The following is an 11,364-nucleotide window of genomic DNA, read 5'->3' as shown; positions in this document are numbered from 1 at the left end:
TCCACCCCCTTTCCATCTCTAGCCGCGCCTGCACAGTTGGTGGTTATGCATGAGAGGATAGGGCGAGGTACGGGGTAAAAGGAGCAAATGAATAATATTAATATAATATCAAGCGGGGGCGGTTAGTGTTTTTGTGTAGGGGGGTGATTTTTGTGTGTGTGGGTGTGTTGGTGTACTAATTTCGGACTCATTAATCAACATGCTCAGGAATCTGAAATAACGTTGAAAATAAAGGCGTTGGCTGATGAAATGGCTCTGCCGTCTTCGATATGCGCGCTGCGAGTGACGTCACCCCCGCGAGCTGCCCGGCTCGCTAACCTCCTCCTCCACCCCGCTCCCTCCTCCTAACCCACCCTCCTCCTCTCCCCCACATCCATCCCATTCCTCCCTCCTCTCTCCCCTCTCTCGCCACATCCTTCCCCCCTCCTCTCTCCCACTCATCTCTCTCCCCTCCTCTCCCACTCCTCTCACCCCACCTCCCTCGCCCCTCCTTCTTTTCTCTCTCCCTCTCTCTCTCCCACTTCTCACGCATCTTCTCTCTCTCCCCTTTCTCCCCTCCCCCCTCTCTCTCCCCCCCACCTCCCCTCACCCCCTATGCCCCTCAACCCCTCTTCCCCCTCTCTCCCCCTCCTACACACCCTTCCCCGCCCAGCACACTCCGCCCCTCCCCTTCTCTATCCCGCCCCCCCTCTCCCCCCAATCTCCCCCCATCTCCCTTCCCCCCTCTTCCCCCTCCGCCACCTCCTCCATCCTCCACCCTTCTCTCCCCCCTCCCGTCCTCTTGCACCCGCCTTCCCGCCCCCCCCCCTCCCTCCCCGCGCCACCATACCTGCCCCGCCCCACACCCCCTACCCCTCATCCTCCCGTCCCTTGCCCCTCACCCATCTAGACGCGCCTGGGCGTTGGGGTCTATGCGTCAGTGGATAGGGCGGGATGGGGTAAAAGGAGCCTATGAAATAGATTAATATAATATCAAGGGGGGAGGTTAATGTATGTATGTATGCGTGTGTTTGGTGGTTATGTGTGTGTGTGGTGTGTGTGTGTGTGTGTGTGTGTGTGTGTGTGTGTGTGTGTGTGTGTGTGTGTGTGTGTGTGTGTGTGTGTGTGTGTGTGTGTGTGTGTGTGTGTGTGTGTGTGTGTGTGTGTGTGCGTGTGGGGGGGGGGAGCGGGGTGGGTTAGTGTGCGCGTGACGCCGCAGCCCCCCTACCCCACACGACCGCGCGTTGAGGGAACGGGACCCAACTAGTTTACCCTAAAAATCTATCCATCCATCCTTCGATTTAACCAGCAATCTCTAGGTTGATGGGTTGACAGACGGATCAGCACCCATGAACAGGCAGATATAATGAAAGGTGAGTTACAGCGAGGGGGACGGGGGGGGGGGGGGGGGGGGGGGGGGCGACGAGAAGTGTGGGGACAGCGAAGCTGAGAGAAGAGTAGGCAGAGAAAGAGGCAGAGTTAAGGACACAGAGACAGAGGGTGAAAGAAAGCGCGAGCAGGTGGATAAAGGACAGAAAAGATCTAGCGGTAGAGATATACTCTGAGAGAGGGGGGCGCACCACAAACATCTCAAGGCCGAAGGGGGCGCTCGTTATCAGCGGATGAGGGGGTGAGGTTATTGTTTGTCTCACCCGTTTATCTAAGTCGCTGTGTAGACTCCAGGCGCAGAAATACACGGCCGATGAACTATCCTTTAAGCCGGCGGAATGTAGGTAGAACTCGTTGTCGTTCGGTCTCTCTGCCGTAAAACCGTCCACCGGCGTCGGTGGCTGCACGCTCTTGGCTACTGAGGAGTAGAACATGTTCTTTGGCCCCTCTCCCGGGTATTGTCGGTACCAGAACATGTAATTGGTGCTGGTGGTACTGCCCTTAACAGTGCACTTCACCTTCACGTTTTGGCCGGGAGGTCCGGTCAGAGCGCCGGGAGACTGATGGATCGTTACCGAGGTAGCATCTGGGAAAGAGACGGGGAGGCGATGAGTAAACACGAAGAGACGAGGGGAGGCGAGAGAGAGAAACAGAGAAGCGCTGATGCAAAGAGGAAGAGAGAGAGAGAGAGAGAGAGAGAGAGAGAGAGAGAGAGAGAGAGAGAGAGAGAGAGAGAGAGAGAGAGAGAGAGAGAGAGAGAGAGAGAGAGAGAGAGAGAGAGAGAGAGAGAGAGAGGAGAGAGAGAGAGATAAAGTAAAATCTGCCATCGATTAACTGAAGATCTTAGAAGGTGCAGCAAGGAAGAAAGACCAATAGATCCATAATGAAGGGAATAGTACTGAGGCGTTAAAGTCTTTGGCGAGGCCACATTTGGAAGGTAGTGAGCGGTTTAGGGGAGGAATGTGCTGGCTTTGGAGAGGGTCCAAAGGGGGTTTACGAGAATGATCGAGGGGATGATTATGTTAACGTACGCACTGCGTCTGGAGGCTCTGGACATGCACGGATGAGGTGGATATGGAGCTATTTGAAACCTGCTAGATTATGAAAGGTCTTGGTAGATTGGACGTGCAGTGGATGTTTCCGGTAAAGAGAGTCTAGAACCCGGGAGCATGGCCACAGAATAAAAGGTCGTACATTTATAATGCAGATGACGAGGAATTTGTTTAGCCAGAAAGTGGTGAAGCAGATGGTGGTGGAATTCTCTGCCATAGACGGTTGTAGAGGCCAATTCATTGGGTATGTTTAAGGCGGCGAAGAACAGGTTCTGGATCGGTAAGGGCGCCACACGTTACAGGGGTACGGCAGGAGAATCAGGTTGTGAGGAACAAATTGATGAACGACGATTGGATGCCGGAGCTGTCGCGCTGGAATGAATGGTCTAATTATGCTCCTATATCATGTGAATATGACCTTTTGGAGTCCACGTCGTCCATTGTTCATACATTCACACTAGTTCTATATTATCCCACTTTCGCATCCACTCCCTGCTCGCTGGGTGCAATTTGCAGAGGACTAATTAAGCTTCAAACCCCGCACGTCTCTGAGATGTGGGAATACATCGGAGCATCTAGAAGAAACCCAGGTGGGTCACAGGGAGAATGTGCAAACTTCGTACACACAGGCAACACCCGAGGTCAGCATCGAATCCGAGTATGTGGCGAAAGGGTAGCAGCGGCTCTTCCCGCTGCGTCACTATGGCACCCCCTGAGGAATTAAACAACATGATTGAAGGCGAGAATAGGGCGGAATGGAGAGGGGGAGAGTTGAGAGGGGCGAGGGTAGAGGGGCGTAGTTCCAAAGGAAACATCGGAGCCGAAGATGGATTGTACCTAGTAAATTGGAAGAATGAGGTCAAAGAAAGGAGATGCGAAGCGGATATGAAAAGAGCGGCAAAGAAAGAGTCGTGTATTCACTTTCACTCACAATGGACCGAGAGGATCAGGCGCAGTATCAGAAGCATATCTTCCGTGTCGCTTCTGTCAGTATTGAGAGCGGTGAGGGCAGGAGCGATGAATCTACTCACGTCAACCACGCACATCCCCGCCTCCCTGAAACCAATTGTGACGCGGTCTGTTGGTCGGACACGCCTCCTCCCTCATTCGAACCAATCATCTTCAAGATGGGAGTCACTTCCCCTCCACCTCACCCTCTCTCCTTCTTCCTTAATCTCTGTATTTTATCTACACCTCCATCTCTGTCATCCCACCCCCATCGGCCGCGTTAAGGGCAGTACCACCAGCACCAATTACATGTTCCTACCTATCTGTCAATATATCTATGGAAACAAAAAGAGAAAAGGTGGGAAGGAAGGAAGGAAGGAAGGAAGGAAGGAAGGAAGGAAGGAAGGAAGGAAGCGTACAAAAGGATGCGTACAAAAGACGAAGCGTACAAATTGGGAGCAATTCAGAGTACAGCAGATGAGGACAAAGGGCTCCTCTAATTAGGAAAGGGAAAATAGATTATGAAAGAACACTGGCAGGGAACATAAACACTGACTGCAAAAGTGTTGTATTGATATGTGAAGAGAAAGAGATTAGTTAAAACAAATATAGGTCCCTTGCAGTCAGAAACAGGTGAATTGATCATGCGTAACAAGGACGTGGCAGACCAATTGAATAACTACTTTGGTTCCGTCTTCACTAAGGAAGACATAAATAATCTGCCGGAAATAGCAGGAGACCGCGGGTCAAATGAGATGGAGGAACTGAGTGAAATCCAGTTTAGCGGGGAAGTGGTGTTAGGTAAATTAAATGGATTAAAGGCCGATAAATCCCCAGGGCCAGATAGGCTGCATCCCAGAGCATTTAAAGAAGTAGCCCCAAATATAGTGGATGCATTGGTGATAATTTTTCAACACACTTCAGATTCTGGAATAGTTCCTGATGATTGGAGGGTAGCTTATGTAAAAGCACTTTTTAAAAAAAAGTGTGGAGATAGAAAACGGGGAATTACAGACCAGTTAGTCTAACATCGGTAGTGGAAAAACTGCTAGTCAGTTATTAAAGATGGGATAGCAGCACATTTGGAAAGTGGTGAAATCATTGGACAAAGTCAGCATGGATTTACGAAAGGTAAATCATGTCAGACGAATCTTATAGATTTTTTCCAGGATGTAACTAGTAGAGTGGATAAGGGAGAACCAGTGGATGTATTATATCTGGACTTTCAGAATGCTTTGGACAAGGTCCCACATAAGAGATTAGTATACAAACTTAAAGCACACGGTATTGGGGGTTCAGTATTGATGTGGACAGAGAACTGGCTGACAGACAGGAAGCAAAGGGTCGGAGTAAACTGGTCCTTTTCACAATGGCAGGCAGTGACTAGTGGGGTACCGCAAGGCTCAGTGCTGGGATCCCAGCTATTTACAATATATGTTAATGATTTGGACGAGGGAATTGAATGCAACATCTCCAAGTTTGCGGATGACACGAAGCTGGTAGGCAGTATTAGCTGTGAGGAGGATGCTAGGAGGCTGCAGAGTGACTTGGATAGGCTGGGTGAGTGGGCAAATGCATTGCAGAAGCAGTATAATGTGGATAGATGTGAGGTTATCCCCTTTGATGGCAAAGACAGGAAAGTAGACTATTATCTAAATATGGCCGATTGGGAATAGGAGAGATTCAACGAGACCTGGGTGTCATGGTACACCAGTCATTGAGTGTAGGCATGCAGGTGCAGCAGGCAGTGAAGAAAGCGAATGGTATGTTAGCATTTATAGCGAAATGATTTCATTATTGGAGCAGGGATGTTCTATTGCAGTTGTACAGGGTCTTGGTGAGACCACACCTCGAGTATTGCGTACAGTTTTGTTCTCCAAATCTGACGAAAGACATTCTTGTCATAGAGGGAGTACAGCAAAGGTTGACCAGACTGATTCATGGGATGACTGGACTTTCCTTTGAAGAAAGACTGGATGGACTCGGATTGTACTCGCTAAAATGTAGAAGATTGAGGGCGTATCTTTTATAAACTTATAAAATTGGACAGGCTAGATGCAGGAAGATTATTCCCGATGTTGGGGAGGTCCAGGACAAGGGGTCACATTTTAAGTATAAAGAGGAAATCCTTTAGGACCGAGATGAGAAAAACATTTTTCACACAGCGTAGTCGGTGGGCGGCGCGACTCTCGTCAGCAGCGGCCTCTGCAGTACGTCTGTCTGTTTATTATTTTTGTCTCGTTTCTATGTAGGTTTTATTTATTTTTTGTCGGGGGGTGTGTGTGTGGGGTGGAACTTTAAAATCTTTCCCCTGCACGGGAGACCCGACCTTTTCTTTGTCAGGTCTCCGTTGTCGTTACGGCTGCAACGTGGAGCGGCCTCCAACAGGAACGACATGGGGCTCCATTCGCGGAGCTGTGGTCCTACTCGCTTTCGTGGAGCTGGCCGAGTCAGAGCGGGTGGAGCTGTGGAGGCGCGCTGCTGCGACCCGACGCCCGGAGATACGGAGGCTGCAGCTGCGGGTCTGGCGGACAGCAACAGCGGGAGCCCGCGGGTCCCTGTTGGGAGACCGCTTTTCCGGGCTTCCGCAGCGGCGACTTCTCCACCCCGAGTTGCTGGAGAAGTCTGAGCACCTGGAGCGGGGCCTTACATCACCGCCCCGCGTGGCTTGGAATGACCGCGGGAATTTGCGAGCGCACACCGGGGCTCTAACACCAAGACCCGGTGCGCGACCTTGCATCGCCCGGCGTGGCTTTAATGGCCGCGGGACAATCGCCATCGCCAGCCGGGGGGCTTTGACTTTGACTCTGACATCGGGGGGGGGGGGGGGGGGGGGGGGGGGGGTGCAGGGGAGAGATAAGTTTGTTTTGCCCTCCATCACAGCGATGTGATGGATGTATGTGTAAATAGTGTTGTGTCTCGGGTCTTTTTCGTTTTGTAATGTATGGCTGCAGAAACGACATTTGTCACAGAAGGTAGTTGAGGCCAGCTCATTGGCTACATTTAAGAGGGAGTTAGATGTGGCCATTGTGCCTAAATGGATCAGGGGGTATGGAGATAAGGCAGGTACAGGATATTAAGTTGCATGATCAGCCATGATCATATTGAATGACGGTGCAGGCTCGAATGGCCGAATGGTCTACACCTGTACCTATTTTCTATGTTTCTATGTTTTTATTCGGCCCTGCACCGCCATTCAATCTGAAGGAAACAAAACGAGCAATACGGGCTGAAAGACGAAATACATGGGGAAGCTGGCCAGGTATATAAAGAAGGATAGTAACAACGTATATCGATATGTTAAGGGAAGAAGAGTAGCACAATCAGATGTGGGTCACTTGAAGGCAGACATGGGTGAAATTATTATATGGAACAAGAAAATGGCATTGGAGTTGAACAGGTACTTTGGATTTGTCTTCACTAAGGAAGACACAAATAATCACAAATAAGTACTGGAACATAGAGGATCAGAGGGGATAGAGGGACTGAAAGAAATTAGCATTAGGCGAGAAATAGCATTGGCTAATATTGATGGATGATAAACCCACTGGTTCTGCAACCCAGGGTCCTCAGGGAGGTGGCTCTAGGGATAGTGGACGCACCGGAGATCATTGTCCAATGTCCACCAGGTGCACGGTCAGTTACTGTGGATTGGAGGATAGCTAATGTTATCCCACTTTTCAAGAAATGAGCGAGAGAGAAAACGGGGAATCACAGAACAGTTTGCCTGACTTCGGTGGTGGGAAAGATGTTGGAGTCAATTATTAAAGAGTTATTAATGGGGCATGTTGGATTGCAGTAAAAGGATTATCCCAAGTCAGCATGGATTTATGAAAGGAAAATCATGCTTGAGTAATGTTCTGGAATTTTTGAGGATGTGCACAGCAAAATGGACGAAGGGGTGCCAGTGGATGTCGTGTATCAATACTTTCAGAAAGCCTTTGATAAGGTCTCGCATAGGAGACTGGTGAGTAAAATTAGAGCACATGGTATGCGGAGTAGGATGTTAACGTGGATAGAAAATTGGTTGGCAGACAGGAAGCAAACAGTAGGAGTGAACGGGTTATTTTCAGAATGGCAGGCAGTGACGAGTGGAGTGCCGCAAGGCTCGGTGTTAGGGCCGCAACTGTTTAACATATATTAATGATTTGGAAGAGGGAATTAGGAGCAACACTAGCAAATTTGCAGATGACACAAAGCTGGGTGGCAGGGTGAACTGTGAGGAGGATGTTAGGAGGTTGCAGGGTGACCTGGACAGGTTGATTGTGTGTTCAGATGCGTGGCAGATGCAGTATAACATAGATAAATGTGAGGTTATCCACTTTGGTGGCAAAAACAAGGGGGCAGATTACGATCTCAATGGAGTTAGATTAGGTAAGGTGGAGGTAAAGCCGTGTGCGCACGCGGCGTCGACAGACAAGAAGTGGAAGCAAAGAAGTGGAAGCCAAAGAAACGAATAGAAACGAGGCCGAAACACCAATGAACCGAAGTAGTCCAAACACGAAACGTTCTATCTCTCTCTCTCTCTCTCTCTCTCTCTCTCTCTCTCTCTCTCTCTCTCTCTCTGTTCATCTCTCTCACTCAATCCATATATATATACATACCTATATATATTCACCTATATGAGTGTGAACTGTGTGTAGTATTATGCACATTGTCTTCACCTCACAAACTACTGCTTTATCTACGACTGTGTTTAGCACTTCTTTTCCTGTTGTTTAATCAGTCCTTATCTGCCTTTATGTGGCAGAATTACGCCCCTCTATCAATCTTCAGTCACATCTGCCTCCCTCATGTTCACATTCGCCCTCCGTCTCTAACCATCGCGGTTAAAACGACAGTAAACAACTGCTCAGCGAGAGAACGAAGTGACAGGTGCCGGAAGTAGAACTAGATACGAGGCCAGAGTCACCTGCTACCGGATTCTATTTGTCCCCGTCTGCCGCTCAGCGTTCTTTCATTGGTTATTCTTACGGACCGCTGAACTGCGAGATGTCTGGTGGCTGGATAATTCACTTTCACAGACAAGCAGGCAGATAGGGAGACAGAGTGGGTGGTCTGTGGCAGAGAGAGGGGGGGGGGGGGGGGAGTAGAGAACAGTGGAGAAAGATAGAGTGAAATAGGAAGACAGAGCAGCGGAGAGAGATGAAAAAGACAGAAGGCAGAGATAGAGAGAAAAGAGGGCGTGAGGAGTGGACGCCTCGCAGGCCGCGAAGAAGCCGGACGGTGGATGCCCGCGGCTGGACTCTGGGGCGGAGGATGCTTGCTGCCGGACTCTGGTGTTCAGGTGTGGATCCAGCGGCGGTCGGCGTGGACGTCGGGCCGGCATTTGAGTTCGGCGGTCGTTGAGGGCGCCGGCTTTCTCTATCAGGCCTGCGAAGCTGTCGGCGTGCTGCTCAGGTCGTTGGTCGATGAGGGAACTGGAACAGGACGGGAACACAGGAAGATCTGCCGATAACATAGGGAGATCCGCCGTGGTGGAAAACGCCGTGGACGGAAGGGTTGGGAGAACAAATGAGCACCGGGTGTTGGGGATACATGGTTACTTTTCTGGCGTCCTATTTGTTGTCGCAATATCACTGTGACCTGTCCCAATAAATTATCATTCATTCATTCATTACAGAGACTTTGATAGATAAACAGATATATGGATAATGAGGGAGGTAGGGAGGGAGATAGATATAGGGATATATAGACAGAGGTAGAGGACGTTAGACTGACAGATAGAGGAGCGGACAGTCAGACAGGCAATCAAAAATACAGATAGACGCGGAGGAGAAAAACTGTGATGGACATGAGTGTGAATGACAGAAACCACAAGATGCAGATGAAGAGACCGCGATAAATGAGAACAATAATGCGTAGTGTCCACGAGGGGAGGGTCCAGGTCACGGTACAAAGAGACAGTGATTAAGGAAAACTAGAGAAGGGGAGGATTCGGTGGAAGAGAAGTGACCCCCACCTGGAAAAAAAATCGTCCGAATTAATTAGGCGGCGTCTGAACCGTAATCCGTGCTTACATGGATGCATAAGGATTTCAAGATCTGTACGCATGGATGATGGATAGACGTCACTTTATCACTCGCCGACAGTAACCGCCCACTACAGACCTCTATTGGGGAGAGAAGGGTTGAAAGAGAGCGCGAACTGGTGGATAAAGGTCGGAAAAGATTTAGGGGGAAGAGATGGGACAAGGTAACAGGACAAAAATCTCATTGTCGAATTGGACGCTCACTATCAGCGAATGAGGGAGTGAGGTTTTTGTGTGTCTCCCCCGTTTGTCAAACTCGCTGTGTAGACTCCAGGCGCAGAAATACATAGCCGATCCATTCGCCTCCAGGACGGAGGACTTTAGGGAGAAATCGTTGCCCGTTGATCTTTCTGCTGTAAAACCATCCACCGGCGTCGTTGGTTGGACGCTCCCAGCTGCTGCAGAGTAGAACAGGCTGCGTGGCCCTTGCCCCGGGTTTTGTCTGTACCAGTACATGTTACCGCTGGTACTGTCCGGTACAATGCACGTCACCTCCACGTATCGGCCGGGAAATCCGGTCAGAGCGCCGGGAAACTGATTAACCGTAACCGAGGTAGCATCTGGGAAATAAACAGGGAGGCGGTGAGTAAAGACGGACGGTGCAAAGAGGACGCGGAAAAAATACAATCATGTCTGCCTTCGATTGATTGAATTGTCTGAAAGCTACAGCAAGGATTGGCCCAACAAAACATATTATTTAAAGATATAGTATTGAGGCGTTATAAATGGCTATTGAGGCCACATTTGGATTGTAGTGAGCGATTTTGGGGAGGGATGTGCTGGAGTTGGAGAGGGTCCAGAGGACGTGTACGAGAATGATTCGGGGGGATGATTGGGTTAACGTATGGGGTTCGTTTGGAGGATCTTGGCCAGCTCTCTGTAGTTTAGAAGGATGAGGGGCACAGGGGATAGCAAACCCTTTGAAACATCGGATAATGAGAGGCCTTGATAGTTTGGACGTGGGGTGGAATTTTCCAGTGATGGAAATAGATGAGCCACGTTTGAATGACGGAGCAGACTTGCATCATTCAAGTTCAAGTTCCCTCTTATTGTCACTTCACCAACTAAACGACAGTGAAATTTCTGTACCATGCAGTCATACTAAGTGAAAAGATCACAATATACAAATAAAATAAAACGTAACATAAACATCCACCACAATGGAACCGCCATTCCTTACAGTAATGGAAGGGAATAATGTTCTGGCGACTGTGAAGCAGTGCCCCTCCCGCTGCGCCACTTTGCTACCCCATAAGGAAGTAAACTACAGGATTAAAGTCGATATGACGATGGGATGGAGAGGGAAGAGTGAAGAGCGGAAAGCGGAGAGCGGGGAGCGGAGAGCGGGGAGCGGAGAGCGGGGAGCGGAGAGCGGAGAGCGGAGAGCGGAGAGCGGGGAGCGGGGAGCGGAGAGGGAGAGCGGAGAGCGGAGAGCGGAGAGCGGAGAGCGGAGAGCGGGGAGCGGGGAGCGGAGAGCGGAGAGCGGAGAGCGGAGAGCGGAGAGCGGAGAGCGGAGAGCGGATAGCGGGGAGCGGAGAGCGGGGAGCGGAGAGCGGAGAGCGGGGAGCGGAGAGCGGGGAGGGGAGAGCGGGGAGCGGAGAGCGGGGAGCGGGGAGCGGAGAGCGGAGAGCGGAGAGCGGAGAGAGCGGAGAGCGGAGTGGTTGCAACAGGGAAGAGCGTGAAGTAAAATCGGAGACGAACCCGGATTGTGACCAATTGAAACAACGAGGTCAAAGAACGGGGATGCGCAGTAGAAATGAAGAAAATGCGAATAAGGACAGCGTAGTTTGTTCACTTTCGCTCACAATGGACGGAGAGGATCAGACGCAGTATCAGAAGCATCTTTCTTCCGTGTCTGTTCTCCCAGTACTGAGAGCGGTGAGGACAGGAGTGATGAATCCACTCACGTCAAACTCGCTCTTTGCCCATCCCTCAGAAAACATTGTTTACGAGGATTATGGGTTG

Source organism: Leucoraja erinacea, unplaced genomic scaffold (assembly GCF_028641065.1).
Source record: "Leucoraja erinacea ecotype New England unplaced genomic scaffold, Leri_hhj_1 Leri_788S, whole genome shotgun sequence".
NCBI classification, from domain to species: Eukaryota; Metazoa; Chordata; class Chondrichthyes; order Rajiformes; family Rajidae; genus Leucoraja; species Leucoraja erinaceus.
This window is presented reverse-complemented; position numbering follows the sequence as displayed.